This window comes from Acomys minous (genome assembly GCF_964271855.1).
Source record: "Acomys minous genome assembly, chromosome: 4".
Taxonomy (NCBI): Eukaryota; Metazoa; Chordata; class Mammalia; order Rodentia; family Muridae; genus Acomys; species Acomys minous.
This window is the reverse complement of record NC_140486.1, coordinates 109,308,558-109,334,530: the sequence shown is the minus strand read 5'-3', so window position 1 is coordinate 109,334,530 and position 25,973 is coordinate 109,308,558.

Here is a 25,973-nt window from a genome sequence, read left to right as displayed (position 1 = left end):
ATGGGTAAGACACCTACCATATAAAAATTAACAATAAAAGGCCACTTAGTTTTATCGAAGGGAAAAATGTACACACTTTGCAAAAGAATACAAGCAAATGGCCAAGAAGCACAGGGAAAGATTCTCAAACAATCTTTACGTTAAAATAATAGCATGCTGTAGTTGGCCATCCAAATAGAGAGGCTATAATTTAAAAGGCAGGACATAGTACATTTTGGTACAAACATACACAAGCTGAAATGCCTGTGGGTTTCTTAGATGTCTCCTTATCCAGTGTCTCTGGAAAATTGTTTGGCAGTTTCTTCTAAGATTAAAATCTCATCACATGCAGTAATTCCACTTCTGGGTGTTTCCTAAAGAAAACAGAGATGGCAAGCACAGCTAAGACTTATTTTATTGTTCTAGAAACTGAGCATTTTGTTAAGATACTCTAAGAGGAACGTATTTCCACCCAGGTTCTAGAGCCATGTCTGTGTCAAAAATCTATATCTATCAGGGTTTAAAAAAAAATAGAGCCAATGGATTCCTACCCTCCCTCCCTCTCCCTGTCTGTCTGTCTTTTATTGTCTTTTTGCCTCGATCATGTCTGTCTCTGTCTTTACTTCTGCCTCTGTCTCTTTTAAGGAAGTAGCTCATAGGATTGTTATTATTAATCATTGCCTACTTGATTATGGGGAGAAGTTCCCATAATTCACAGGGTTCCAGATGTCTTCAATGTTCATTACTGTGGAGTGAGGGCAAAAGAAAAACTATGGGGATTTTTTAGACAGTTAAATGTTCATGCTTTTAGTTTAAAAAAATAGTTAATCTCACTTATTACCATGTTAACATAGTCGTCTACTAATTTATAATTTCTGCCATTCAAATTTTTTCTTACCTATTTGTATTTTCCCTAGTTGTGAGTTAAATTTTTCTTGTGTCAATGTGAGACTAAATCATTGTGTGTCTGGAGCTTGTCAAATTTTTTATGGCTTTACTCCCTGGAATAGATGCTGGCTGTATTACTTATAGATAAGATTGTATGCCAAAAGTATTTATTTTAATTAATTCATTAATTGGAGATAGGATCCTACTTTGTTAACCAGGTGTCCCTGAATTCTTGTGCTCACATGATCTGGCCTCATTTTTCATCAGAGCTGGAGTTAAAGGGATATACCACCATGCCTAATTTAAAATAAAATAAAATAAATTGGCTGGAAGTGGTGGCACATGCCTTTAATTTCAGTTATTGGGAAGCAGAGACAGACAAATTTATGTGAATTCAAGGGCAATCTGGTCTATAGAGTAAATTCTAGGCAACCTGGTCTACAAAGTGAGTTCTAGGCTAGCCAGGGCTTTATAGTGAGACCCTCTCCCCCCAAAAAAATTAATCATGGCTGGAGAGGTTGCTTTCTCAAGGATTGGGAGTTTGGTTTCTAGCACCTGAGACCTGTAACACCAGTTCTAGGGAGTCTGACACCCCCTGTGGCCTCTGAGGGCACCAAACTCAGTTGTAAAGACACACTCACACATGGAGGCACACATAGATACTTAATTAAGAACAAATCTCTTAAGACAATTTACGCTTTGTCAAGACAGATTTAAGATAATGTACTTAGGGGTCGTCTCTGCACACCGGGCTCTCTTGGTTTGATGGAAACAAAAGGTCGCCTAACTTTTCCTCTGCTTTAACAACAAAGAAATAGTGAGGCTCTCTCTCTCTCTTAAAAATAAATTCTTGTAGTTCTTGCTCTCTGATCTTTCCCCTCTAAGGAAGCCAGATATACTTTTAATCTGTCTTTTAATTTTTATCAAAGGTTTTGCAGAGAAGTTTGGATATGGTTCTGAATGAGATGAAGGTTTTTTTTTCTCCCTAGCCTAACAACTTATTAGGCTAGAAAGGACATTTGGCCCAAGAAAGAAAACTTAAAATGTCAGGTTGGCATGTACATCCAAAAGGCATGATTGTAGCTATAGGTCTTTGGACAGTGATGGTATGAAATTAGGACAAGAGCTTCAGGATAGACAGACCCTAGATGTCAGTGTCACTCTCTAGACTGTTGATGTTGCTTATGCAGAGCTCTGCAGGTTGAATGATCCACGTGTCTATATTACAAGAATGAACACACTGACATTGGTGAAAACGTGTATTTGAAGAGCTTGAGAGCAGCCAGAAACCAGGTGAGATGTCATAAAGTTAGGATGAATGAAATGGATCTGTGTGATGTAATCTCATGGAGATGCAGAGAAGATCAGAGGCAAATTTAGGAGTTAGTGCTGGTGGATGCAGGCTGTTGAAGGAGAGTGAGATGAAGCTGTGTAGGGAATTCCCAAGGGTTCAGCTTGGACGATGTGGCCAATGGTCACTATAGCAGAGCTGGAGAGCCCATGGCAATCAGTGTAAAGAGAGAGGTAGGGCGCCCAGTACCAAATTAAGACTGTGTGACCTGGCTGTGGAGACAGATGAATATGGATTTTGGAAGATAGACAGGTTATTATAATTCAAAATAATAACAAGCAAGTTTCTAACAGATGAGTCTGTTTTCCCAAGGCGGAGTTGTGAAAGTATGTGGCCCTGGACAGTGTTTTAGATTTATATGCATTGTCAAATCAACAGTAGCTTCCTGGCATGCTTGTAGGACCAAGAGCTTCTATTAACAAGATCTGCTGCTGATTCTTATACCCATTAAGTTAAAAAAAAACAACATATTTTAAAATTAATTAATTAATTTACTTTACATCCTGACCACAGCTTTCCCTCCCTCTTCTCCTTGCATTCCCTCCCTCTCACCTCAACCTCTCTGCCATTCACCCATCCATCCTCCCTTTCTCCTCAGAAAAAAGGATGTCTCCCATGGATATCAACCTACCTTGGCCTATAAAGTTGCAGTAGTACTAGGAACATCTTCTCCTATTGTGTCTAGGCAAGTAGTCCATTTAGGTATGGGACAGGAATCCAAAGGTAGGCCACAGAGTCAGGTTAGGTTAATTGATTCTGTATATTTTCTTGTGGTATCTTTGACCTTTCTGGCTCCTTCAATCCTTTGTCCCTCTCTTTCATAGAATTTCCCCAAGCTCCACCTAATGTTTGGCTGTGGGTCTCTGCATCTGTTTCCATTTGCTGCTGGATGAAACCTCTCAGATGACAGTTAGATTAGGCACCTGTCTGGAAGAATAGCAGAATATCATTAATAGTGTCAGAGGTAGGCTCTTTCTCATTGCATGGGTCTCAAGCTGGGTCAGTCATTGGTTGTCCATTCCCTCAATTTCTGTTGTATCTTTACCTCTGAACATCTTGTTGGTAGGAGAAATTGTGGGTCTAAGGTATTGTGGCTGGGTTGGTGTCTGAACCCTTCATTGGGAATCTTCTCTGGTTATAGAAGACCAGGCTCCACAGCCACCATTGCTAGGAGACTTAGCTAGGGTCACCCTCATAGATTCTTGGGAGTTTCCCTTGTCCTAGGTTTCTAGCTCATCCCAGAGATGCTCCCACCCCATTCCAGTTCTTTCTCCCTGTACTGTCTCCCTCTATCCTCCTCTTTCCTACTCTCCTCCTGCTCCCCACCCCCATCCAGTATCCTCCTTCTACCTATCCCCAGTGTCTACTCTAATTCCTCTTTTCAGTGAGATTCAAGCATCCTCCCTTGGGTGGGTATTCCTTGTTACTTAGCTTCTTTGGATCTGTGGATTGTAACATGGTTGTCCTATACTTTATGACTAATATCCACTTATAAGTGAGCACATGCCATGTTTGTCTTTCTGGGTCTGGGTTACTTCACCCAGGATTATCTTTTCTAGTTCCATCCATTTACCTGTGAATTTCATGGTATCAATGTTTTTAATAGTTGAGTGATATTCTATTGGGTAAATGTGCCACATTTTCTTTATCTATTCTTTGGTTGAGGGACAACTATGTTGTTTCCAGTTTCTGTCTATTACTAATGAAGCTGCCATGAACAGCTTCATGGTATATTCCCAGAAGTAGTATAGCTGAGTCTTGAGGTAAAACTATCCCTGTTTTTCAGAGAAACTTCCACATTGATTTACACAGTGATTGTACAAGTTTCCATTCCCACCAGCAATAGAGGAGTGTTCCCCTTGGTCCACATCCTCAACAGCATGCGCTGTCACTTAGGTTTTTGATCTTGGCCATTTTGACAGTTATATGATGAAATCTCATAGTTGTTTTGATTTGCATTTCTCTGATGACTAAGGATGTTGAACATTTCTTTAAGTGCTTCTCAGGCATTAGAGATTCCTCTGTTGAGAATTCTCTATTTAGATTTGTATCCCATTTTTTAATTGGATTATTTGGCTTGTTGATGTCTAGTTTCTTGAGTTCTTTATATTTTGGATATGTCAGATGTAGGATTGATAAAGATCTTTTCCCATTCTGTAGCCTTCCACTTTGTCCTTTTAATGGTGTCTGCCTTACAGGAGCTTTTCAGTTTCATGAGGTCCCATTTATTCATTGTTGATCTTAGTGCTTGAGCTGTTGGTGTTCTGTTCAGGAAGTTGTCTCCTTTGCAATTATATTCAAGGTTATTCCCCAATTTCTTTTTTATCAGATTTAGTACATCCTGATACTTTGACTTCTTTCTTTCTAATCATATCTCCTTGATCTCCTTCGGTTGTTTTATTGCCCTAGCTAGAACTTCCAGTACTATATTGGAAAGATATGAAGCGATTGGGCAGCCTTGTTTTCATCCCTGATTTTAGTAGAATTGCTTTATGTTTATATCTATTTAATCTATTGTTGACTATTGGCTTACTGTATATTGCCTTTACTCTATGTACCTTGTATCCCTAATCTCTCCAAGACTTTTTATCATAAATGGGCATTATATTTTGTCAAAGAGGTTTTCAGCATTTAATGAGATGATCATGTGGTTTTTCTCTTTCAGTTTCTTTATATGGTGGATTACATTGATGGGGTTTTTTGTATGTTGGGCCATCCTGCATCTCTGATATGAAGCCTACTTGATCATGGTAGATAATGTTTTTGATGTGTTCTTAGATTTGGTTTGTGAGTACTTTGTTGAGTATTTTTGCATCAATGCTCATTAAGGAAGATTGTTCTGAAATTTTCTTTTTTTGTTGAATTTTTATGTGGTTTAGATATCATGGTGACAGTGACCTCATAAATGAATTTGGCAATGTTTCTTCTGCTTCTTTTTGTGGAATAATTTAAGGAGTATTGATATTAGCTCTTCTTTAAAAATCTGGTAAAATTCTGTACTAAAACCATATGGCCTTGGGCTTTTTTTGGTTGGGAGATTTTTAATGACTGCTTCTATTTCCTTAGGAGTTATAAGCCTTTTTAAACAGTTTACCTGATCTTTATTTAACTTTAGTAAGTGGTATTTATCAAGAAAATTGTCCATTTTATTTAGATTTTCTAATTTCATATAATATGGGCTTTTGAAGTAAGACCTAATGATTCTTTGGTTTTCCTCAGTGTCTGTTGTTATGTTTCCTTTTTCATTTCTGATTTTGTTAATTTGGATATTACTTATCTGCCTTTTAGTTAGTTTTAAGGTAAGGGTTTGACTGTCTTATTGACTTTCTCAAAGAACCAATTATTGCTTTCATTGATTCTTTGTGTTGTTCTCTTTGTTTCTAATTTATTGATTTCATCCCTGAGTTTGATTATTTCTTGCCATCTACTCCTCTTGGGTGTGTTTACTTCTTTTTGTTCTTGAGCTTTCAGGTGTGCTTTTAGGTTGCTAGTATGAAATCTCCCTAATTTCTGTATGAAGGTACTTAGTGTTATGAACTTTCTTCTTGGCACTGCATTTATTGTGTCCTATAAGTTTGGGTTTGTTGTGCTTTCATTTTCATTCAATTCTATAAAGCCTTTAACTTCTTTCTTTCTTTATTCCCTGACCCAGTGGTCATTGAGTACAGAGTTGTAGAGTTTCCATTGATTTGTAGGCTTTCTGTTGTTTCTGTTGTTACTGAAGCCCAGTTTTAATCCCTGGGGATCTGATAACATACAGGGGGTTATTTCAATTTTTTTGTATATGTTGAGACTTGGTTTGCATACAAGTATATGGCCAATTTTGGAGAAAGTTACATGAGGTGCTGAGAAAAAAGTATATTCTTCTGTGTTTGGGTGAAATGTTATATAGATATTTCTTAGGTTCATTTGATTCATAACAACTGCTAGTTTCATTGTTTCTCTGTTCAGTTTCTGTTTGGATGACCTGCTCATTGATGAGAGTGGGGTGTTGAAGTCTCCCATTATTAATATATGTGGCTTGTTGTGTGATTTAAGTTTAGTAATGTTTCTTTTACAAATATAGGTGCCCTTGCATTTTAGGCATAGATATTCAGAACTGAAATATTGTCTTGGTGGGTTTTTTCTTTGATGAAAATGGAGTGTCCTTCCTCATCTCTTTGAATTAATTTTGATTGAAAGTCTATTTTATTAGCTATTAGAATGGCTACTCCAGATTGCTTCTTGGGTCCATTTTCCTGGAAAGTCTTTTTCCAGCCCTTTACTCTGAGGTAATGTCTATCTTTGTTGTTGAGATGTGTTTCTTATATGGAGCAGAATGATGGATCCTGTTTTTGCATCCATTTTGTTAGCCTGTGTCTTTTTATTGTGGAATAGAGTTCATGAATATTGAGAGTTATTAAGACCAATGATTGTTACTTCCTATTATCTTGATGGTGGTGGTGGTTGTGTGTGTGTGTGTGTGTGTGTGTGTGTGTGTGTGTGTGTGTGTGCTTCCCTTATTTAGGCTTTCTGTTGTGAAATTATTCATTTCCTGTGCTTTCTTGGGTGTAGTTAACCTTCTTGAGTTGAAATATTATTTCTAGTATTTTCTGTAGGGCTGGATTTGTAGGTTGATATTATTTAAATTTGATTTTGTCATGAAATATCTTGTTTTCTCCCTTCATGGTGAATGGAAGTTTTGCTGGATACAATAGTCTAGGCTGGCATCTATGGTCTCTTAGAGACTGCAAGACATCTGCCCAGGCCCTTCTAGATTTTAGGGTCTCTGTTGAAAAGTCAGCTGTAATTCTGATAGGTCTGCCTTTATATGTTATTTGCCCTTTCCCACCTTGTAGCTCTTAATATTCTTTCTTTGTTCTGTACAAAATTTAATGTTTTGATTATTATATGATGTGAGGATTTTCTTTTCTGGTCAAACCTATTTGGTGTTCTTTATGATTCTTTTATGCGTTATGCATCTCATTTTAGGTTAGAGAATTTTTTTCTATGATTTTGTTGAAAAAAATTCTGGGCCATTGAGCTGTGAATCTTCTACTCCTATTATTCTTAGTTTTTTTTTTTTTTTTCCATAGGATTCCAGATTTCCTGGGTGTTTTCTGTCAGGAACCTTTTAAACTTAACATTTTATTTGACTAATGTATTGATTTCTTCAATAGTATCTCTTACCAAGGTTTTCCTTCTCCAGAATTCCCTAAATTTGTGTGTCTTTATGACTTCTCTTTCCATTTTCAGGTCTTGAGCAGTTTTATTCACTTCCTTCACACGTTTGACTATGTTTTCCTGTATTTCTTTAAGGGATTTATTCATTTCCTCTTTAAAGGCCACTATTATCTTCATTAGTTTGGATTTAAGGTCATTTTCTTGCTTTCCAGCTGTGTTAGGATATCCAGGGCTTTGTGTAGCAGGATATCTGGAGTCTGGTGTTGCCATATTACCATAACTGTTCTTAGTTGTGTTCTTAAGCTGGCCATTAGCCATTTGAGATTTGCAGTTATTATAGGTTGAGATGCTGATATCTGAATTTATCTTTGTTGGCCTGGGATCCTTAGTGCTGGCAGGCCTCCAGGAACACAGGCCATGTTGTGGGTTAGAATATGGAGTCCAAGGGGTGGGGTGCAGTTTAAGGGTGATGGATGTGGTTGGAGGAATATGGCAGGCTAGAGATTGGGTCCAGATCTTACCTGGTTGTCCCTGGTGATGGCAGGCCTTAAGGAAGGCAGAATTGTAGGGTGGGAGACAGGGTGCCATAATTATCATAATTATCTGTAACTCGAGTCCCAGGGTTTCTAATGCCTTCTTAAACTGACTTCTACATACCATGTATATATACAATATATTCCATGCCAATACTGTGTGTGTGTGTGTGTTATGCTAATGAACAGAAACCCTCTGATATGAAAGCTATTGATGGAGTACAAGTGAGCACAGTATTATGTTTGGTTCTCCTAATATCAGTGACTGATTCCCCTGACACCCGACCTGAGATGCTTTAGAGAGTTTAAGAAAAATAGGGTTCATATGTTACTACAAAATAACTTAAAGGCAGCTATGTTATCAACTATACTCAGATCTCAACACATATTGGACTTTATAAAAGATATGGAAAGTAAGCGTCTGGAGAGATGACACAGTGAGAGGGGTTAAGAGTGCTTTTTGTCTTTGCGGAAGACCTGGGCTCAGTTCCCAGCACTCACATCGTGGCTCATGATTATTTGTAACTCTAGTTACAGGGCTTCTAATGCCTTTGTAAACCGCCTTCCGTGGGCACTGGGCTCACACACATAAAGTAAATAAACATAAAAAATAGTTTTAAAAATATGTAAAATAACTAATATAATTAAGCACATCCAATTACCTACACTAAGTATTTCCTAGATCAATTCACATCGTCTTCCCAACTGTTTTGCCTAAGGCAGAGACTATCATTGCCCCAATCCATAGACAGAGGGATTGAAGCTCAGTAGTCCTGAGGTCATCACCTGGTAAAAGTAAGAGATGAGACTCAAACTCATGCGCATGGCCACAGACCTGGACATTATAATGCAGAAGAAAAGCAGAAGCAAGGAGGCCACAGCACAAGAGTGAAGTTAAACTACAGGGAAAATGCTTCACATAAAATATCTTTGGCTAACAGGGAAGCACACAAGTAGTAGAGGTCCCAAATAACTATGATGGCACTGCAAACTAGATTGTGATCCAAATCTTATGTGCTGTGAGTATTCCAATGCACTCATGAGCATTCACTCAAGATTTACCCGAGGGGCACGCACGCGCGCGCACACACACACACACACACACATCAGGAAGCAGGGGACCACACGATACAATTAGACAATTGAGAGTAAAAACATGGATGTCAAATAAAGATGAAAAATAAAGAGCATAAGATGGAAAGTAAAAAGGCATGAGGAAAATTGTGAGGTCTCTTAAAGTGTTCTGATAAGAAAAGAAATTGAGGGTTTGCTGCTACCAGAATGCATCTGCGGGGGGTGGGGTGGGGGGTGGGGTGGGGTGGGGTGGGGGTAGGGCTGAGAGCTACTGGGGATGTCTTATTCCTAGATCCTATGGGATCATTGCCAGCTGCTGCAAAGGTTCCCTGGAGGGAAAATCAGCTGTTGTTAAAGACTTTTAATGAAATTCGGAGAGAGGGGATAACAGCAAAGTCTCCAGGAAAATGAATATTGCCTATGTTATTTAAATAAATAAATAAATAATAATAAAAAAAAACCCTACAGGCCTTTTTCACCATGTTGGTCTTAAAATGCACAATTTTTGTAAGCACTTATTGTTCTCAAACGAAGAAAGCTAGCTAGCTGGCTGAGTGAGACACAGGCTCAGTGGAGCAATAAGTGAATGGGGGAGGCCCAGCTGCTTGGAGACCTGCTCCAGAGAACTGGGGAAGGGCTGCCCAGGCACTGGCTTACCTATATATAGCCTTTATCCAGTTGGATGAAGAAGTCCACCCCCAGGGATGGCAGGAACCACCGTGAAGATGCTGAGGAAATGTCTGTTTAAGAAGGAAATTGGAGTCAGCCCAGCTGAAGGCTAAGTGCCTAGTATGGTCAGAATCACTTTGCAGAGGCAGTTGTTAGGTGTCCAGTGATGTGGGTGGTCACACAATCAAGGCTAAGAAAAGCAATCAGCAGCTCTGCCTCCAAGATCAACAGAGTTGCATTCAATATAGTCTCAGCCAGAGAAGGCCAGGGAAGGTTATATTTCATAGCTGGAAGATATGAAGATGTAAGGAAGGCCCGGGAAGGATCTCTGCAGGTTTGCAAGGAACCAAGGAGATCAGAGAGCAGAGAGGGTGCTTGGTACATGAGCCCGATGCTGGCAGGGTATGTGGCTCCTTTGTTGGAATGTTTTAGCCAGAAGATAGGGGAAGGATATCGGCACGGCACAGACAATGCAATCCTAATCTCACAGTAGCTGGGATTGCCCGCTGTGGGCCTCCACTATGACTCTCAGCAGTCAAACATGGATTAGGGAACGGCTCTTGGGGTCCTCTCCCTCCTTGCAATTAGTTATTGGTGGATTCTGGAAGAGAACAGCCATTGTCTATGGTTGAGTACCCACTGGTGAGTCCATCAGGCTCCACTGGCAGGTCCTGTGTCAATCATCACATAGACTTGTTTAAACCCACAGACTCACAACCAAACAAAAAGGGCAAGGCTGTGGGGAAGAGAGCCTATAGGGAAGGACGGGTATTGGGAGGGGTGATGGGGGGATGATGGTGTGGGTCAAGTGAGAGTAGCCATAGAGCAATGTACACGTGTTTGAAATTAGCGAAGGATAGACTTAACAAATGTTAAAAACGGGCTGAAGGCATGGCTCAGCGGTTAAGAGCACTAGTCTGCTCTTCCAGAGGTCCTGAGTTCGAGTCCCAGCAACCCCGTGATGGCTCACAAAAGTCTATACCATCTAATGCCCTCTTCTGGCATGCAGGTGTGCATGCAGATAGATCACCCGTACACAGTAAATAAATAAATAAATAAATACAATATTTTTTAAAAGTTAAAAGTATAAAGGATAATCTGATCCAAAGGCAGCTGATATCCATTTTCCCCAAGGATTGAGGATGTTTTTGTTCAGAACAATGACTTAAAATTCTAATAATCTCCTAATTGAAGGATGGTAAATAGGGATACTTAACCTGTTAGAAGATGATATTTGTAATTTCATACCTGTCACCCTCATTGCTTGATGTGGTGTCACGGACCAGTAGGTGGTTCATAAATGTCTGCACAAATAAATATACATTTGAATGTAAGTTGTCTTACCTGTTAGTACAGAGAAACACATTGCAATTTGACAGGTGTTATTTTTGTTAAAGAAAAAAAAAAAAAGAACAAAGGAGACGGTGAATTAAAGCTTAAAGCCTGCCTCTATATTTAGAAAATGAAAATGGAGCAGCTTGGGTGTGTAGAATGATCAATATAATTATTTAGTAAAGACAGACACCAGGGTGAATTTAGTCAAAGCCAAAAGTTGAACCACATACCTGTTTTTGTTGTTCTTGTTACTTTGAATTTGAGGATATTTCTCAGGACAGTCTTAAAGTGTTTCTGTTTCTGCATAAATTAAAAAGTGTATGAGGTCAGAGCATCCATCATCTCCCGCCTTGCTGCACCTTGCCTCGGTTTTTCTCCTCTGGTAAAGCTAGAGTTGCCAGCCTGACCGACCTCCCTCCCTGTCCCTCCCTCCCTCCCTCCCTCCCTCCCTGTCCCTCCCCCCACCCTCTCTCTCTCTCTCTCTCTCTCTCTCTCTCTCTCTCTCTCTCTCTCTCTCTCTCTCTCGTGCTAATGGCCCAAAGCTTAGGGACAATGTCTGAAATTTGGATCATGAAGGCTATACCAGCTCCACTCTCCAGGCCTCCTTTGATGCCTTGCTATGGAAGCCAGTGTGGCTAAGGTGGCTCCTCCCATCTAGCTGGGGATTGGATCTCTTTCTCCAACAGCTCTGACCATATTCCTGCATTGTCCGTCTAAGCCTCCCCGTGAACCATTTCTTTATTTCATCTTAGTTTTTAAGCGTGCGTGCGCGTGTGTGTGAGAAAGAGAGAGAGAGGAGAGAGAGAGAGAGAGAGAGAGAGAGAGAGAGAGAGAGAGAGAGAGAGAGAGATCATGTAGTACATGTAGTGCATGGAGGACAGAGACATTTCTTGAATCTCTTGAGTAATTTCTTGGCTTTGCTCACTTTTTTGTTCTGATATTTATTCTTTGGGAATTTTATACACTATATTTCTTAACATATTCTTTCCCCTCCCAGATCTCTCTCTACCCCCTAGATCACCTAACTTCATCTTTTTTCTGTCTCTTAAGAACTAATGCAAAACAAAAGACACCCCCTCCCCGCCGCCGCCGCCGCCCAACACCACACACAAACCTAAACAAGGACACTGTTTTGTATTGAACAGTTACTCCTGAGCATCCGGCCTGCCATGGCATGTGAATATACCTGGTGTTTCTTCATTGAAGAAAACTGATTTTCTCTCTCGGCAGCTATGAGTTCCTAGTAGCTTCGTGGAAAGGGATGGTACCTTGTGCCCACTTCCCCTGCTTCATTCTGGTATTTTGTCTGGCCTCAGTTTGTGAAGGTCTTGCGTAAGCTGTCATAGCGTCGCTGTGACCCATCGTGTTTGGAAAATGCTGTTTTCTTGAATCATCTGGCTCTTGCCATCTCCTCTTCCATACACTCCTGACCCTTGAGGGGAGAGGTGTGATTAAGACATCACACTAGGGTTGAGCGACTCTAAACTTTTCACGCTCTGTATATTGCTCAGCTGTGAGTCTCTGTTAATCACCATCTACTTCAAGGAGGAGCACCTCTGATAAGGGTTTAGTAGTGCACTGATCTGTGGGCATTGCGATATGGCATTGGGTGTCATTTTATTGCTATGTTCCTTCAGTAGAATAATAGTGGTAGGTTTTCCTCCAGGGCACATTGCCTATCTAGTCTTAGCTTTGGGATAGCAGCATGAGGTATGAATTCCATTTCATAGAAAAGAAGCTAAGTCCAGTGAAAAAGTATTTGGTTACTCCTATAACACCGTGCTATTATTGCACCAATGGGTATGCTTACAGACAAGTTATTATTTTAACACATAGAGTTCACAGCTGGGTGAGACTGATGGGTGACATGCTATCTAGTTAGGATATTGTCTTTCCCGTTATATGGTAGCTTCATTTAAACTCTTCCTATATATGTATATATTATACAAAAAAAAAAAAACCCTATAGTAGTTGGTTTCCATATGGCTTTGGGACAGAGTTATCTATTTGGCCTGTTACTTGTTGAGGAGGAAAGGCAGGGTGGCCAGAGAGCCTCATGGATCTACCCAACTCTCCTTCCCCAGTGCTGGGATTATAAGCAGAGCTAGGAAGCCTGGATTTTAAAACGTGGCTTCCAGGGATCAAACTCAGGTTCTTATGTTTGCGTGCAAGAACTTTGCTGGCAGCGGTCTCTTCAGCTCCCTCTGTGAGACATGTGTGATGACTAGGTTCCGCTTACTGCATCTCTGAGCCTGGCCTATATGGATCCTGCTGACTCTCCTCAAAAGTCCTGTCACCCTGCCTCTGCCATCCACTCCTTCAAATGGATGGCAACCCAGCTCAAAGTAGAGTTCTCTTGACTGGCTAGCATTTCTTTCCTGGTGGCATACTACGCCTCTCCCTACATCATTTCTGGAGTGCCCTCAAGCCGTCTAACAGTAAGTCAGACTTATTTTAATTTTCCGGAAACTGAGAACTTTTCAAAGACACTGTAAGAGGATCATCTTTTCAATAACACTCTAGAGCTATGCCAGCGTCAAAAGCTGTACAGTTAGAATTTCTCAGAAAACATAATCGATAAGGAATATTCATTAATTCTCTCTCTTCTCTTCTCTTTATTCTTCCTTCCCGTTCCTCTTGTTTCCAACTCTATCTACATCTCTACCTCTATCCTTTAAAGAATTGGCTCACAAGATTATGTGGTTCTGAGAGCTTAAGAACAAACCCCAAGTCTGAAGGGAGGCCATGTGCATAATGGAAGCCAGTTGATAACTCAGGTAAAATACATTCATTCTCCACATTCCATAGGATGACTTTTGGGAAGTATCCTGAAGGGGCTTAAAATTAGATACCAGAGAACACATTGGGAAAAATGATTCTTTGCTAAGAAAGTACTTTGGAAAATATATTCTCTTAGGCCCTCAAATCTGGCTCAAACTTGAAATGAAGTATACTATAGACAAAAGAAAAAAAATCTAACCAATGGAGAGTGGGAATATAAGCAATGTTTAAGATATAAAAATTATTTGTTTGGAGGGATTATAAGGCTAAAGTAATGTTTTTATATAGGCTTGGGAATTTTCTATAGGTTGTCAAGAAAAAGATTGATATTTTATAAGCACATGCTTAGGAGGACATGATTGGGTCAGGGAGTTGAGTGAATATGGAGGCTCACTAAGAGATAGCAGAGAAACGTTTCTTGCAATCACAGTACACCAATGAGTCCAAAACTTAGTTTGAGTGAGACTAAGTGGGCCAGTGAAAATGAGCTATAGAGTCATCTCTTCTTACCCTGGAAGTGGTACTCTAGCTGACTACTGGCTTGTAATGAGCAGAACCACCAGCAAATAGAGTAGTTAAGAAGTGGGACTTGGTTGAAATTCAAAAAGACTTTGAGGTGAGTCCACGAGGAAGAGATTGAGTTTAAGTCAAAGAGTCACCCCTTATTATGGAGGAACATCTTTGGCATGGTAATGAGACTACTTATCTCATCACAGCCCAGCAAAAATCAGCTGGGATGTTTTCTGACATGACAGCTATTGTGTTTAGATGGAACATCCAAGTAAGGTCCAGGGTATCAGTGACTCTGTACTGATGCTGTAGGGAGGATGCCAACTATTGAAGAGGAATATGTAAGACATCCTGTAGAGATAAGGGCTGTGGATTCATATGACATTATGGAAGTGCTTAGATAAAAATCATAGTTAAAATATTTTTATTAAAAGATCCATTAGCCAGGTAGTGGTGGCACACACCTTCAATCCCAGAACTCAGGAGGCAGAGGCAGGTAGATCTCTGGTTTCCAGAGTGAGCTCTAGGACAGCCAGGGCTAGGTAAAGAAACCCTGTCTTGGAAAAAACAAAACAAAAATCCATTAGAGGCCGACAGTGTGAGATGAGCACATGGAGCACCATTAGGACACAGAAGGGCAGAATCTGTTAAGGTCTAAGTGGCTACATAAGGATGAAAGATGTATTTTTGATGTACTAGTGAATCCAACTGTGTGAGTCCAGTGGCTTGGGCAGATAATGAGATTGTAACTGGTAGCAATGGAGGATAAAATTTGTGTCTGTTGGATCCAATAAGAAGAATGGTAATGAAGTTGATTATTTTTTTCTATACCTTCTCCCCCAGATAAGGCAAAAATAAATAAGTAAATAACAAGAACAACAAAACCAATGAACCAAATAAGCAACAACACCAACTAGGAATGAAACAATAAAGACATTCTGAAATTCTGATGGCTGTATTTTACAAGAAGTAAGGAGATTAAGCTCCTTGGGAAGTTCAGGGTTCCCCTTCAAGAATCGTTGGCCCATCTGACCCTGGATCAATGAAAGCAGGTCCAGGAGATTGGTGGCCAGCAAACATTTCCCCCTTTCTGAGAAAGGAATTCTGCACATTGTACATTGAGAAATCAGTTTGCAGCTTAGGGAAAGCATCTAAAATAGAACATTAAACAGATGGCTGTGATCACTGAGAAAGGGAAGCACTGAGTCATTAGAAGAAGTCACGCCAGAGTCAAAATCATCCTTTTTTTTTTTAAATTTCTTAATGCCCCTGCATCAGTGGAGCAGAGAACATTGGGGGAAATCTGTAGAACAGCCTGTTTTGATTTCGACAGAGATGCCTGGCAGACAGAGTAATGCAACGTGAGCTGAGTGTTTGGGACACTCAGGTGAAATTGTGGCTGGCTGAATACTTCCAAAGGAAGTGGTGATTAATAGGCTGATGTTCACTGGAGGAAACACTGAAGAGAGATGTCATGTGGCTTGGACCTTGGCTCACATCAACATTTTTACCAAGTACTTGGCTAAGAACACTAGGAGGCCACATCATCTGCAAATGGTACTGGCTGAGCCACAAGAGGAGCGAATATGGCAGATGTGAGAATTGAGACTCAAAATTATTTTGACATCCAGGACACCAGGCAGACACCAGGAAGATAAAATTTAATGAGGGTAAATGTAAAATTCTATACTTAGAACCCGAGAGGAGCAGAATGTTAATGACCTGCCCAAATTTCTAAGCCCGTACCTCTGGACGGCAGCTGGAGACTCCAGCTGTTTTATGGCAGAGGCATGGCTCTCACATTTCCCTGGCTTTGGGTAGGAATCCGAAAAATCTTCAATCAGCGTTTTCAGCCTTGATTTTAGAATGGTGTTAAAGCCATGATTGCAGTCCTCGCTCCTACCCGAAGTTCACAATCAGTGAGCAGATCCTGGGTCCCATGGCCCCGGTCTCTACTCTGGTTTGCTTTCTTTCGGGGTGTGATGCTCTATGTTGTTTGTCTGTATTTGCACGCTATTGGGCAGCCCGATAGGCAGAAATCCCTATATAAAAGCACTGCCTTAATGACTGATCTTAAACTTGGGTCCTTTGCTAAGCTTCGTCTGTAGTATGTGGTTATGAAGTCAGGTACAATATTAGAATGTACTTGAAGCTCTTTCTTTTTTCTAGGCTGGGTGTGGATGTCGATGTAAGACCAACTTATAAAAGTACTCAGCTAGGCTGAAGTTGAAACCTCAGACTCCACTCTGATTTCCATAGAAATACGTGTGGAGTAAAAGAAGAAGAGAGCAGGTGAGTAAAACTACATGGGGAGCCTAGAAGTGTTGTGCCCAGAAGATGTTCAAGGAACAGAGAATAGGATGCCAGGATGTGAGCCAGGACAGTCAGCATCGCTGGAGAAGATGTGAAGGGCAATTTGCAGAAAAATTGACCCACCATGCTTAGCACTGCCATGAGGGTCACATGGGATCAAAGGCCTAGAACACTGCAAGTGGGCTTTTCAAAAGCCACATCACAAATGATATTGGTCAATAACGCTCCTAGGGGAAAAGAGGAAAAATTTGATGGTCACGGGTCAAGCAGTCAGAGGTTTGAGAAAAGAAGATGGTGGGATCCTCTGCACATTTGAGTAAGAGGAGGGGAGTGACTAGAGTCACTAGAAAATGTTGAAGGTCTGGGTGAAGATACATGCTGCTTATATGTGTGGGAGGGGTATGCCATTAGACGGGGAATTTGAGGTTCATATAGATAGCATATCTTTCTGGAAGCAAGCTTGAACACATCATCACCATCATCATCACCTTTCTTCCCTTTCCTTACTTTCATTCTGCCTTCGCTTCTCCACCCTTCCTTTCTCTGGGGACAGAGACCATGATTGATGTCTTTCTATATGTATAACACAGTCACCGCACTGTGTTGTCATGACTATTTCAGTAAGATGCTACAGCTTGATTGAGGTGTGAACTAGTGTTGAGTAGAAGCTGCTCAAAATGAGTATTAGTAATAGAACTACAGGGACATAGTCACTCTGCTCTGTAGGAGACACTCACAGAAATAGATCAAGTGAGACTTGTGCTGCCCAGGGTGTACTTTGAAGCAGGTGTCCAGACCTATGGGTGAGGGTTTTACGAAGCATATGACATGTGGGAAACTTTACATGATGTTCAAGCTTCATCTCTGTTGCTATGCTGTGTGATGTTGCTGTTGTCCTGGCCAAAAGCAACACAAGGTTACACAGAGAAACCCTATCTCAAAAAAAAAAAACCAAAACCAAAACCAAACCAAACCAGACAAACAAAACAAAAATAAAGCAAATTCCGAATACCACAGTTTTTGAGAACTTTAAGCACTTTCAACGTTGCTCTCATAAACACTGGCTGATAGAATTTCTCTCCCCACATTCTTCTTTCTCCCTTCCTTTAAAAAATACAATGATGTTATATTTATTGTTCTTTTTATTTATTTTTCTCTTACAATACATCCTGAAGGCAGCCTCCCCTCCTCCACTCATCCAAATCCCCCACACCCTCCACTCCTCCAAGTTTCCCCCACCTCTCCTCTCCCCCAGAACCACTGCTCTTCATTTATCCCTTCAGGAAAGAGCAAGCCCAACCTTGATATGAGGTTCGTGCTTAGTCTTACTGCATTCTGTGGTGTCGGTTGATATCTCTTCCTACCCTTTTACCATCCTGCTTCTCTCATAGTTCATCTCATTGTCTCTTCTAAACAGCCTGTAGAATAAGGTGAGGTAGTCAAGAGAGGGCCAAGGGGTGGGCAAGAAGGTCCTCACATTTGCTAATTACTCCAGTCTCCCTCACTCCTCCCTGGTCCAAAAGTCCCCTAGAGAAAGAAATGAGGTGTTTCTGTTAGTATGGCTTTATGGAATCTGTACCTTTTAAATGGGCCATCTGGGTATTATTTTGACTGTTTTTTTTTATTATTATTAAAAATCTAACTGGCCAGTTACCTAGTGATCAGTTGCAACCCTGCTTCTTTATTCAGCACATGCTCACTGAGTCTTTGCTCTATAAACAAGGTGTTACTAATGATGACCACAGGGAAGGCAGAGCAAGCTCTCCTTGAGTGTGTGCATTAATCTGCTCCAATGTATCTATCAGATCTACCAGGAAGGGAGTCACATATGGTTTTCATTGATGAGCGATGGCATGAGCGGGAAGAGACCCAAGAACTTGTATAGCTGTAGCCTTTGGACTTCCTGCCAACCCCTCCGTGTTTACCCAGTAGTATAGTTAACCACAGAATCTCAGCAGGTTTGGGCACAGAGTCTTAGCCTATAGCAGCACTTAGTTTATTGGTGCTCTGTCGCATCTTTTACATGGTACTCTGTTGACCCTGTACATTTTGACCAGTGAAATCTTGGCCAGATCTCGGGGGAGGGGGGCGGGGAGGGCTGGAATTGGCAACTCATTTGGATGGTACACTCTGCCTATAATGTGAGTAACCCATCCCCTTCTCATTGGTAGGGAAAGAAACCAGTTCTCCAAGTCACTTCCCCAATTGGCATTCATAGCTCTGCCACCCTCATCATTCTTGGGGACAAATGTTGCAAAAATATTTTTTTTCGAGTTCTGCAATTTTTGTGCTTGAAGGATGTACCTCCTATTGTTTTTCCTGCAAGCTATTCTCTGATGGACTGCACTCCACAAATGAGTGTGCATGTGAGAAATTCATTAAAATGAGGTATATTTCCTGTGGCTCAGTTACTATTTTCGTGTCTTTTCTATGCACTGATTGATCTGTCAGTTTTGTCCTGCTTCCTGTTCGCCATCACAAAATTGATTGAGAATCTTTCTGTTTGATCTTATTTTGCTGTGACACACTACAATGGCCATTAATTGGAAGTCTTCAAAGCATCATTTCTTTGAAATTGGTCAGGGAAAGCACATTTAGAAAAAGAGTCTGAGAACAGCACCAAGCATGCTGTGGTACTAGACTAAGGATGAAGAAGAAACCATCCCCATCGCCTGACCCCATTTTGTCCTTTCAAAGTTTACATCACCAAGAGAGAACCACTTCACGTCTGTCCAAGAAGACACATGAGTGCTTCAGCAATCTCAGCACCAAGACATGATGAACCAACTTTGTAGATAAAAGGAAAGCCCAGTGGTAGGCAAATTAAACATAGATAAAAGTAGGAAGGTCTAATGTACTCCATGCAAAGTAGGAAATGCCCATTAAAGGATGTCTTGGGTATGATTAAGTAAGCCTTTTCTCCCATCACCCATAGGTCATATGGGTTTTATATGCAAGTGTGCAGGGTGCACTAGTGAGAGTTATCGGAGTTTTGCTACATTGATGCTACTGGAAGGCCAACAAGTTCAGTTACTACTCTGGCTGCTCTTTTTGTTATAATGACAAAACCCCTGACAAATGCTACTTAGAGAAGGAAGAATTTCTTCTAGCTTACCGTTTGAGATCACAGTCAACCATGGTGGAAGGGCCTTGAGGTAGCTGGCCACACTGTGTCTGAGGCCTGGAAGCGGAAGAGATGGATGCTGGTGACTTCTGTCTACCTCTCCTTTGGATGCAGTCCAGGGTCCCGGCCCATGAAGTGATGCTACCCACATTTAACACCAGTCTTCTACCTCACGTGGCCTAATCTAGAGAGCCCCTCGCAGGTAGTCACAGAAGTCTGTTTGGTTCTAGAACATGCCGAGATGACAAATAATATGAAATTTGCTGTCATTAATGCTACCTCTTCCCTGGACTGCCACATGGCTCCAGGAAGCTGTTTGTGACTTACCGCCAAGTCTTCATGACACATGAGTCTCCATAATTACATTTGTAATCTTCACCTTGGGCATTTAATCTAGATGATTTCTTTCTCACTGAAATTTAGAGGTGCTGGCCAAGGTTTATCCCCGGCCAGCTTTATACTTCACTGCATTTATGCATTATATTTACAAATGCAATTAATATGGAAGTATTTTTTGTTTAAATACCATCTAAAAGTTAAATATGTAGAGTGTATTTTTTAAAGTTTATGTAGTATGCTCTTTATAAAGTTATTATATGTGTCTGTGTACAGGCAAGTGTGTGTGTGTGTGTGTGTGTGTGTGTGTGTGTAGGAAATGAGGTTCTAGGCACCATCCATTTCAATTTTTGAGTTGGAACCTCTTCTTACCTGGGAGCTCAACAAAGAGACCATCTAGAGCGAGCCCCCCAGTGCTGAGTTTATAATCACATAGCACCACATCTTGGCTTTTTGTTTTTATGTGGAGTCTGGAAGATTGAATTTAGGTGTTCATGCCTAAAACTCAAGCATTTTTCTAACTGAGTTAGCCTAGATTCCCACACATTTTCAAAACAGGTACTTTGCGATCTTTGTTTTGTTTTTGGTAATTTCTATAGCCGCCTTTGTTCCTTGTTTTCCATGTGGAGTTAGTAAATTGCAGTCCTACTAGGACAGATGACCTTGGAAGTTGCTCTCCTGTTAGTGTTGGTCTCCTGACTCCATTTCAATGTGCTATGGAACCATCTCTGACTGTCTCTGACTTGTAGGTAGTAGACTGTCTACTCTACCTTCTGCTTCTTCTTATTAGTGTCAATGTTTGCTGATATGATTTATTTTTTTTCTTAGCATAGATCTTTAGGCAATGTGCTAGGCCTGATTGTAGAAGGAAAAGCTGAGGGGCTCATTGGGGAACAGGGACTTTAAAAATAATGACAAATCCATGTTTTATAGTATCCTTACTAAAAATAAAAGATTGCAAAGAGCCATTGATGACATTAAAAAACATATGGTTATTATTTTTTTCTTAAAATAACAGAGGAAGTTCTATCCAAATGGGAACTAATTCAAACACATTTTTAATGCCTCTCAGAGTTTTCAAAAATAAAACATAGAAATCCAAATACCTCATATGTCTTCTTAAAGGCTATATTTTAATATATGTGGTACAAGACAGTTCTAGGCTCATGGAAACAACCCAATTGCATTTAATTTGATTTTTATAGTGGCTGAAGGTTCTCTAGACCTGGCAGAAGACAATGGCTTGCCAGTGATAGATGACAAAAATTCACAGACTACTTCAGATGAACAAAATAACCAATAAGGAGGATTTTCATTAATTACTGGAAATTCCCTAGTATTCTATCATTTAAATTTCAAACAAATAATAATTTTGGCTAAGGGCTTTAGATATTCTTGATTCATGAGTGATAATTTAATTTTTTGTTCACTTATTTTTATTTTTGATGTGACTCTGCTTAACTTGGAGTTTCCTTGATGTTAGTCTACCACAATCAATTATTGCAGCACCTCATATAGTGGTAATAGTTGGACTATGCTGTTCCTGGAAGGCACATAATGATTTGTAGTGTCTAGTACTACTGAATATGATCTTATTTAGAAGTAAGGTCAAATATGGGGCACCAGAGTTTGTGTGAAAGTCAGACCCCATTCTCCATTCAATTGTGGAGAATATCTTGTCCATTGGCTAGATCTGTGTAGGGGTTCAAAGTTTACTGCATGTATTGTCCTTGGCTAAGGCTATAGTTTGAGCAGGACTCCTGGGCCCAGATCTGCCCATCATAATGTTCTTCTTGTAGGTTTCTGGGACCCTCTGGATCCTTCTATTTCCCCATTCTCCCATACTTCTCTCATCTGGAGTCTGAATAGGTGTCCTTCCCTCTGTCTCACTTTTCTGGGACATATCCCCTGGGCTAGTGTCCAGATATAAGTGAGTATATACCATTTGACTCTTTCTGCTTCTGAGTTAACTCACTCATTATGATCATTTCTAGTTCAATCCATTTGTCCACAGAGACTTGATACCCTATGAGCATATACAGGAGGAAGAGGAGGTGCCCCTCAGTCACAGTCATAGGGGAGAGGAGTAAGGGGAAAATGGGAGGGAGGGAGGAATGGGAGGATACAAGGGATGGGTTAATAATTGAGATGTAATATGAATAAATTAATAAAATATATTTTAAAAAGAAGTAGGGTCATTGAAAATACATTGAAGATTAGGTCACAGTGGATACAGATGGACTTCTAATAAAGATGTGTGTGTGTGTGTGTGTGTGTGTGTGTGTGTGTGTGTGTGTGTATGTGTGTGTGTGTGTGTGTGTGTGTGTGTAAACCTAGCAAAAGACAGGAGGAGGACAGCCACGCAAGAGTCTAGCAGTGCTTGGGACAGGCCTTGATTTATAGCCCCTAGAATCAGGGCATACTGTTTTTCTGTAATTCTAAGCCACCTTGTTTGAGGTATTTTGTTAGGCCAGCAGCAGGGAGCTAGTACTAAAGGCAGGCATCTCAGAACAGAAGGACTTGCAGTAAGGAGGCAGTTAACTTCTTAGGAAAACACAACACGGATTCACTTTACATTCCTCCCATGTTACCTGCTACACACTGAACTGTGTCCCCTGAAGCTCACATTTCAGCAGTTTTAAAAGTGTTCCCTATGTAACATATGCCATCCATCCTCAGACATCATCCTGCCTCTTTCTGTCTGATTTAGATAAACCCTCTTCTTGCCTCATTGTTTCTACAAGTCCTGATTGGCTAGATCTCCCTTGAGGTGCTGTGTTGAGGTGAGGTAACCGACTGTGGGCACAGAGGATGTGTTCTGTGTCTTACAGTGAAAACTTTCACTGTTGAGTGTGATGTAAGCAGTGGCCTAGGACCAAACCAAGGACCTCACATGCCCTAGGCAAGCTCTTCCGCTACTGAGGCACACTCACAGTCTATTATACTGAGGAAAGTGCCTTCTCCACCTAAGTATTCTACATAGGTTTCTATGAAAGATTAGTGGGTTCTGTCAAATACGTCTCCTCTATTGCTGAGATAATGTGATTCCCGCCTCCTGCTGTTTAGTACATTGTATAACTTGTTTGCATGTGGCAGCCAGGTCTGCACTATGGGTAAATTCCACTTGGCCATTGTGTTGGATCATTTCCATGTTCCGGAAAGACGAGTTGCTAATATCTTGCTGAGGAATTGTGTGCCTTTGTTCATGCAGTTTACTAGCCTGTAACTTCTTTTGCTTATAATGTGTTTGGCTGGTTTTTAGAGTAATGCTGGCCTTGTAACAATACTAGGGATGCTGTATCTTCTACTTTAAAAAAATTAGGAAATGTTGGTGCTAGTTCTCATTCAGATGTTTGTTAGATTTCACCTTTAGAGAGAGTCGTTTAGTCCCAGGATTTATTTCTTTAGAAGGGTTTTAGATAGTGATTTATGATGCTTACTTCTTGTTGGCAGAAATGCAAATAAGTGAAATGTTGTGGGAGACAATATAGATAGTCCCAAAAATACCAACAAGGACAAACACTGGAAGCTAGTGGCCTGAGAAGTTAGTGGCTCAGTGGCTAAGCGTGTGTCCAACTCTTGTGGACCCAAGTTCAGTTCCCAGCACCCACCTCAGGTGGCTCACGACCAGCTATGAGTCCATCTTCAGGTGATTCAATGGCCTCCTCTGGCTTCTGTGGATGCCACACACTCCGTGTGTGTGTGTGTGTGTGTGTGTGTGTGTGTGTGTGTGTAATTAAAAATAGGCAAATAAATAAAATACCTCAAAACAGAAACTTCTGTCTGATGTAGACACATTTCTGGCATACACCCACAGGAACTGAAATCAGTTTATCATGTTTATCATAGAATAAATCACACTAGCTGAGACTTGGAAGCAATGTTAATATTTACCAGTGCATGAATAAACATGTAAAGAATTGTGCCTGTAAAGCAGTATTTTTCAGTCTTACAAAACGAAGAAATCCCATTATTCAAGACAGTGTGGTTTAATGTAGGGACTATTATCCTGAGTGAAATGAAGCAGACAAGTACCACAGGGCACCACACATGTGACGAACCTCAATGAGTAAAGTATCACAGAAGGAAGAAAAAACCTAGTATTTTAGGGCCTGGGAAGCAATAAGTCAGGAGATGTTAATCAAAGCGTGTGTAGTTTTGTTCTCACAAGACAGAAAGTCCTAGAGATCTGCAACACAGAACTGCCTATACATAAAAATATTGCACCAGAGACTTAAACTTTTTCCAAGAGGTAGATTTATGTTAATCATTTTTATCACAAAAGCTAATAGTGGTAATGGTAGATAAGAGTCAAAAGCAGTCTTTGGTGGAGACACATAAGTTTACAGCACAGATTTGATAAAATTTCATAAGCTGTATGCATATCACCAAAATTATTACGTTGTATATTAATTATGCAGTGTTTTTCATGTGAAAATGTTAACATTTTTGTGGGTGGTATAATATTAACAAGTCAGAAGTAATAATATGCATCAGAGAAATGGAATGACAATTCAGTAATAAAAGTTTAAAACCAAAAAATAAATACTTATAGTATTAATACTGGAAATTAAATGTTAAGAAATTAATTAATTAATTAATTAATTAATTTTCCAAGACAGGGTCTCTCTGCGTAGTCTTGGCTGTCCTGGACTCACTTTGTAGACCAGGCTGACCTTGAACTCACAGTGATCCACTTGCTTCTGCCTCCCGAGTGCTGGGATTAAAGGAGGCGATTAGGACAGACAGGCAGACATTGGCCCCATGGGAAAGTGTGTACCTGCAAGGCAAGAATAGAGGCTTTTGGGGAAACCAAGCCTACTGAAAGCTTACACCCTCTGTGGTTTTAATCATAGTCTCCAGGGTTTGGTACAGTAGCATTATAAGCCTAGCACTCTATCCATCCATGTCCATTATTGTTTGATCTTCGCCATAGATCAGAATATACTGAGTTATGCCTACTTTGTGATAAATATAAACCAGACCCAACACGACCTTTAAACTTCAGGCTAGATATTTTATTTCTTCTAAGAGATCAACATGGAAAATAATCCACTCATAGGAGCAGTTATGATGTTTATTTCTAATGACGCAAACTGGCCATTCCAATAGCTGACTTTCATGAAGAAACAAAATTCCTCATTTGGAATAGTCCCACAATTTTTCACAGTCCTAGAATGTCTTGGGGTGGGGAGAGCCTAGCCTAGCTGTGGGGATACTTGGATCGGTCCGTTTTCTAGTGTTCATTTATTGGCATGGAGGGGGGACGTCTGTAGTTGGGATTATCTGGTCCACAGTGGCTGACAATTGCAGGCACATACAATCAATACAGAGGACATTCTATGTCATGTGAGCATGACTAGGCTATGAGGGAGGACTTAACATTCAGGGACATCAGTACATGACAACCCAACTTCACCCCTCTGTCTTTGCAGCCCAAAGCCAGAGTGACATAGTGCCGGGTCACAGTTCACTTATACTCCAAACAAACCTCAAAATTTATGTGTCTGATATTCTCTCTTGATTTATCTTGTGTCTAAAGGAGACAGAATTCCAGGGAAGATTTTACATAACTAAAACATCTGTTAGATAAAAACCATTCTCTGCCTCTAGCCACCGATGCTGATGGTGCTTCTAACACCACTCGGCTTGTATCCTCTGTGACCTTCAGACTCACCTCAAATTCTATCTGCATGCTGGGTTGTATAAGCATAGTCCAAGTTGTATAAGAAAAAAACTATTTCCCGAGCGTATTTCATAAAACACTGAACCTCCGTGCAGCAGATAATTATTTTGATGCCAGTTGGCTAAACTAAGCATGCCTGCATGTGTCCACACCTTCACAATGACAGGAAATGACAAACTTGAACAGTGGCCCCAACAAAAGCACCCAACACAAAGACACAGGAAGAATCTC